General features: G+C 40.0%; 1 protein-coding gene across 1 annotated transcript in view; it reads right to left on the bottom strand.

The window, feature by feature from the left end:
- LOC110304451 (keratin-associated protein 9-3-like) overlaps positions 1–5,309 on the bottom strand; it is a 15,431-nt gene that overhangs the window by 550 nt on the left and 9,572 nt on the right. The window lies entirely within an intron of this gene.

The raw sequence follows: 5,309 nt of genomic DNA, 5'->3' as shown, positions 1-5,309 counted from the left end.
CTGAGATTCTGACAACTGTTTCAGACCTGGGGCTTTTATACCCTGGACATCTCATGAAGGGACCAATAAGCAGGACTTTTCCTTATTGTTTGTTTCCTGATCTTCAAGAGGAAATTCTCACAGCAGGAAGTTGCTCTTTGAGTTTTTTAGAAATCGTTTGAAATTATGATGTAAGCAGTTAATTGTGGCTAATTCAAGGAAGGACATTTCTAGAAGTCTTCATCAGCATTGTTCCTGCTCTGATCATCATTTGCTCAAGTGATAGTTGCTGTGGCCATAGAAGGGGCTGTGACATGTGTTTCTTCACTTTGTTCTCTTGGCTGTGTGTAGAATGGATGTATTTGTATGGAGAGCTACATTCACAGCGGTTAGATGAAGCCATGCCTGAGTCCAAATTGTTTTCCAGAGACATTTGCTTATTGTACACTTCAGCAGGCTTGCCCATCTGCCATCAATGATGCCCATGCTATACCAGTTTCAGCAAAGAATTCAGGGCAAGAAGGTGGCCTGTAGTCACTTTTCAAATGTACCAATGAGCACCAAAGCCAGAATACAGAGTCAGAAGACAGACCTGGGGGTTCAGAAGAAGACATGGAGTTAAAAAAAAAACCATGGAGTTCTGAAGACATGAGGGTGATGAAGACATGATAGTTCAGAAGAGAGACATGAGGGTTCAGATGGCATTGGCCAGCTTCAGTTTGAACCCTGTTTAGCAGCAGACAAAGAGGAAATTAAATGACATAAGATGATACCTTCATTTTAAAATAAATTGTATTATAGTGTACTTTAAAAGATGAGCATACCCCTTTAGATGTAGTATGACCAGATATGATACAGAAAATCATGTGTCCTTCATATCAAGCAACAGTGTGTGTATGTCCGGTATGTATACCCTTGATTTTATAATTACTGTCTTTACCCTGCTGTCTAAGGCAACTAGTATGTGTGTGTGTGTGTGTGTGTGTGTGTGTGTGTGTGTGGTATGTGTGTTTTCTCTCACAGTGTGTCAACTTTTAAATTTTATTAAAACGAAATCATATAACTAGTTATGGTTCGTTTTCTTTTGCTCAAACTTGTATTTGTGAGATCTCTTGTATTTGTGAGATCTCACGGCTTTGTTGGATTCAGCAGTCAGGTCTTTAATTTTACTCGATCATTTCGTATAATTGTATGATAAGGCTATAATCTACCAATTCTCATTGCTTGACAAGACCTTATATATTTTTACCTCATTCTATCTGTCCTTGATGGACATTTTCTTATCATTAAGATTTTTTTGGCAAATCATATTCTTAAGATGGTTTGTCTATTTCTATGTCTATAAATTTGTAGACATCTGCAGATATATTATTCAAGGGAAAAATTCTGGATTCCAAATTGTGAATATAATTAATATTAGTATGCAGCTCCAATTGTTTTTAAATAATCAGCTACATGGTTTGGGCAGATAGATCACTTGGTAAAGTACTTACCATCCAAGCAAGCATGAGAACCAGAGCTTGATCCTAAGAACCTGTGTACAAGATATCAGGCGAAGTGACTTTGTGCCTGTCATCCCAGCACTATAGAGGAGGGTATAGGCAGATCCCACGCATGCATCCATAGCTGCACACATGTGTATATCTCTCTCCCCCATGTAAACACACATGCACACACTTAAGGTTGCAATGACATATACAATATACAACCAGTTGTTCACATTGCTTTAAGTATCTACACTTGAGATTTTCAGTCTGGACTTTCAGCTATTTTTATCGTGTATTTGTTATGGTTTGGTTCCTACATGTCTATCAGAGCCCTGTGTTGAAAGCGTGGTCCTCTGCTAATGATATTGTTAAGAAAAGCTTAGGGGATGTGACCTAGTTGGAGGAAGGAGATCACTGAGAGCGCGTGCTTGCAATAGAGTTGGGACTTGGCTCTTCTGTCTCTGTGTCTTTGTTTCTTGGTGACCATGAGGCAGTCAGCTTTGATTTCTCCCATGTTTCTGCCACGATAATAGTTCTTCAACCATAAGCCTAAAAGCAACAAAACAAAGTGATTGTGGACCTAAACTTCAGAAACCGAGAGCCAAAATTAGACCTTTTCTTTTAAGTTGTTTATCTCATTTTGTCACCGCGACGGGACACTGACTAACAGAGTAGCTATTTAGTATTTTCTCATCACAGACTTAATTTGATTTTCCTTGAAGACTAATGAGCCGACTTCCCATGTGTTCATTGGACATTTATAGGTCTCTTTTTATGTGGGGCTAATTACGTCTTAAGTTTTTTTTTTAATTGTCTGGGGCTATTTTGTTTGTTTTGTTTTTTGTATTTTTAATTTCTCCATTGAAGCTTTTGCTGATTCCATGCTTTATCAGTGTCCTCTTCTGTGGCCTGCCTTGTCCCTCTCTCATATTCCCATTATTGTTACATGCTTATTGTGCATAATACTGGGCTTCCTATAGTCAATTTCTTGCAAGTCTGTCATGTATTTTGACCATGTTTTCTAGTTAGGAATCTGAAGAGGGAGAGGCTGCTCTTATGTCCAACGTAAAGAGTCTACGAAGACAGAGGAAAGTGGAGAACACAAGTGAGACAAACACAGGCTCATGATCCAAGTAATATGGGCAGTTCTACAAGCTGAAATATGTCAGGGGATGGGTTTCCTCTAGTGCGGAGAGAAGGAATACAAGCATACCGACTCCTGGATTTGAACCCAATGAGACCAAACTTGGCTTCAGCCCTCAGGATGATAACACTGCTTGTATGTTTCAGCCACGAAGCTGGTTAATTTCAAGAGTAACAGGAAGCAGGTGTGTATTTCCAGTCCCACTGTGCCTGAATGTGACATCCTTTCCTGAGTTTTCTAGTGGCTCCCATTTAATTTGTGAAGTTAAGATATCATTATTTTGGACTCGGAGCTTAGAATCCAAAGTACTTTCTCTTTGAAAAAAAAAATCTAAGAGTGCAATGTCGAGGTGTGGCAAAAGGAGAATTTCAAAGAGCATTTGATGCTTATGTCATTTTCTACAAAGGAGCTGGAGATGTATTTAAAAGCACACACAACTTTAGTGGAAACACACAACAAAGGGAGTTACGTTTATGTTAATAGAGTTCAGCCAACCCCTACATGGTTTCTTCGGGCTATGAGTTCTCCATTTCGTGGAATCTCCATACAAGAAGCAAAATGCAGTCCAGTCAGCTCCCTCATCTTTGTCCTTACACAAAAATGAAGATCAAATAAACTTCTGGGCTAAGATGTCTCTCTCTGAAGGTCTGTTGCATGCAGACTATCGAGACTCTCTGGCTATATATCTGAGAAGATCACACACACCCTGTACTGTGAACCCATTAGGTGTTGCGTGGGTGAGTTTTATTGTTCTCGGGGAGGTAAACCTGGCTGTTCATTTGTTTGTTTCTTTTAATTATTTGTCCTTTCCCATAGCAGCATCATTAGCAAGTTCCCCATTGTTCATGGACTTCTGGGGTTTTCTCTTTCTGGTCCACATGAATATGTACCATGGCTTCTAAGGTCTCTCTTTCCCTCTCCCCCTTCTCTTTTCCTTCACAGTCTAGATACCAGACCTCGGGCTTCCAGTTCCCTCTTCTGACTTGTTTTCCCTCCCTAAACTCAGGAAGTTATTTTGAGCCCTTATATGGCCCAGAGAACATAGATTGAATCAAAGATGGGTAGCATGCACACTTGTTACCTCGAGTCCTGAGGTTTGTCACTCCTTTATTCCCTTAATAATGTTTTGACCTAGAAACAAATTATCTCTTTATGTCTGAGTGCAGGGGAAATTTAGTCTATCTCACAGGGCATGATTTATTCCCATGTGGCTATTTGTTATCGGTGACAAGTGTGAGAACATAAACAATTACACTTCCATGACATGAGCAAACTGTTTCCAGTGCAACCACTCACAATAAAATCCTGGGACAGTAGCAGGCACAGTCTAAAAGGGGTTAACTAGTTGCTGGACAGAGATAACATAGTTGACATCATTTTAGTAGCATTCTTAAAATCATTGCTAGCCTTAAGTGGCTGGTGGTGACCAAGGTGTAGGCCATGAATTGAGAAGAACTTGGTATAAAGATGATCAGGAAATGAAAGGATTCAGTATTTCCCTTGCTAGAGAAGAAGGGAAGAACACATATTTATAATGTTTAAGCTCCAGTGATATAGCTACTTAAACTGAGTTGTGCCTGTGATTAGGTTAGCTCTAGCATCAGAAACCTGGGCCATGGATTGGATTCTACCCATCCCTAGCTACCTGGTATGGCAGGGATCACTTAAACCTTTCAAGGAACCACAGCTGCTATGAGTTCATCAGAGCAATGGCCATGTCTTCTGCAGCAGACAGTGTTGTGCAGCGTTCTTCCACACCCTCCAGCTCTTATATACTTTCTGTCCCATCTACTCTGATGCTCTCTGACCCTTTGCAGTAGAGTCAGAGAGGTCTATAGGTGTCCCATTTTAGGACAAACACCCATAACCACTCATTCTCCAAACTGAGACTACTTTCTCTACACAATTTTGCATCATGATTTCTATCCAATCACAAGGCAAAGGAATCATGAATTGAGCCCCCGCCTGGGAGTCATGCGAAAGCCTGGAAGCCACTCTTTCATGAGTGAAAGAAGAAATCTTTCACTCATTAAGTTGTTCTTTCACTTACTTTATTCACAGTGAAGGAATTTTGATCAATGCAGTGAATTTAATGCAATGAATGACATGACTTAGATCAGAAGACATAATGTGAAAATCAAATCAATGGTAGAAAAAAATCAAACATACTATGGGAGGTAGAATAAAGAAGACTTTATTAGAATTGTAATGGGCAGTGTCTCTTCAGTCCAGTAAACAATACAGATTGGTCATGATGAGTCACAAGGTGAATCAAAAAAGCCTGAACACATTGAGATATAATGATGGGCATTTATCACTGCACATATGAAATAAGATACTTGTTAATTGTATATTTTTGAACTTTTAAACTTAAGGGAATGGTGTCTGCCAATGCTGAGAATATGAATCCAGTTTCTAATAGGTGAAGCTGACAGGCAGAGAAATGGAAAAAACATCAAAATGGGTAAGATGGTTCACAGATCTCTTAAAGGAGGACTGAGAATTTGATGATTGTGTGTGTATTAGAGGCAGAGAAAAGCTAGGGAGTTTGGGATAAAATAAAACTCTAGCAGGTCTGAGACTATTCCAGTAGAATAATTCATCAACAGCCACAGGGCTCACAGCAGCTGGACCCACAGCCTTGGGACAGGCAGCCAGGCACACAGACACAGGTGGGCTGGTAGCAAGTCCTGGTGCAG

This window comes from Mus caroli, chromosome 11 (genome assembly GCF_900094665.2).
Source record: "Mus caroli chromosome 11, CAROLI_EIJ_v1.1, whole genome shotgun sequence".
In the NCBI taxonomy this organism is placed as follows: Eukaryota; Metazoa; Chordata; class Mammalia; order Rodentia; family Muridae; genus Mus; species Mus caroli.
The sequence above is the reverse complement of the archived record's forward strand: the minus strand, read 5'-3'. Positions and strand labels throughout refer to the sequence as shown.